At 38.6% G+C, this 1,444-nt stretch overlaps 1 non-coding gene across 1 annotated transcript; it reads left to right on the top strand.

Annotated features, from left to right (window-relative positions):
• The first annotated feature begins 393 nt into the window (after positions 1–393).
• Positions 394–497, top strand: LOC130019547 (small nucleolar RNA U13). Its single transcript, XR_008791856.1, has one exon. It is a non-coding gene; the product is annotated as a small nucleolar RNA U13 (small nucleolar RNA).
• The last annotated feature ends 947 nt before the right edge of the window (positions 498–1,444 follow it).

Below are 1,444 nucleotides of genomic sequence, written 5' to 3'. Positions count from 1 at the left end.
GAGCAATTGCCTTGCATGTGGCCGACTCAAGTTCGATTCCTCCGCCCCTCTCAGAGAGCCCGGCAAGCTACCAAGAGTATCCCACCCACACGGCAGAGCCTAGCAAGCTTCCGGTGCAGTATTCGCTATGCCCAAAACAGTAACAACAAGTCTCACAATGGAGATGTTACTGGTGCCTGCTCGAGCATATTGATGAACAATGGGAGGACAGTGCTACAGTGCTATCCGAGAATTTGTTTATTTTTTAAATACATGGTTATTTTTCTTTATAATTGATCTGTGATAGCAGGCTGTCATTCACATTGCAAATGACAAGATTTGATGTTTTTAAAATATCTGAGTAGCACTCCACTGTATATACACAGACTTTAATATAAACTTTTAGTGCATAGGTTCTTTTTCCAGTTCATAAGCCTAACAATTGGGTATTCACACACTTGTGTGATGTGTACCTTCCTTAAATCTTGTTATGCAATTGGCACATTACCCATCTGATGTGAAAAAAAATTTAGTACAAGAATCAGAGAAATGGTACAGGGATAAAGCCTACCCAGGTTTGATCCTGGCACAACATGTGGTCCTTGAAGTACTGCCTATCACTGAGTACAGAGGTAGGAGTAAATCCTGAGAACTGTTTGGCATAAACCTCAAAAAACAAAGCAAAATAAAACATTAAAAATTATAGCAGAAGAGTTATACATTTATGGAAATAAAGAAATATACAGAAATAGAAAAAGTTTTAAATCAACATAAAGGTTGAGAGGAAATAGCATTCTTTAGAGACTGAAGAGATGGTTTAGGGAGTAAATCCCTTGCCTTGTATGTAATGCATCCTGATTTCAATCCCAGGCACTGTGTATAGCCCTTTGAGCACCAACAGGGATCATTCCTGAGCACAGAGCAGAAACAATCTCTGAGAACTGCTTGGTGTGGCCCCAAGCCCCCTTTCTCACAAAAGATAATTCTAGATTCCTGATGGCACAAATATCTGTAAAAGAAAAGGAGGGAAAAGACAGTGAATACTTGTGCAGGTAAAAGTACTTCATTTTATTTATTTTAGAATTGAACTATTGTACTAGTATCAAGTGATCTGGAGTTTGCATTATATGTAACAATAATGTTAACATTCATCTACAAAGAGTACAAATATAAATCAATAAATATTCCTTACCCTGATGCATGAAATGACAGAAACAAAGAGACTTTTCTGAATGATTGTAAGAAGCTTATTTTACCTTCCATAGTCTCAATTCACCATGTCATTTTATTTTTTATTGTAGCACTGTCCCCCCATTGTTCATTGATTTGCTCAAGTGGGCACCAATAATGTCTCCAGTTTGAGACTTGTTGTTACTGTGTTTGGTATATCAAAAACACCATGGGTGGCTTACCAGGCTCTGCCATGCAGGCGGGATACTCTCGGTAGCTTGCCAGGCTCTCTGAG

Source organism: Sorex fumeus, unplaced genomic scaffold, assembly GCF_029834395.1.
Source record: "Sorex fumeus unplaced genomic scaffold, SorFum_2.1 ptg000008l, whole genome shotgun sequence".
Classification (NCBI taxonomy): domain Eukaryota; kingdom Metazoa; phylum Chordata; class Mammalia; order Eulipotyphla; family Soricidae; genus Sorex; species Sorex fumeus.
This window is presented reverse-complemented; position numbering and strand designations above follow the sequence as displayed.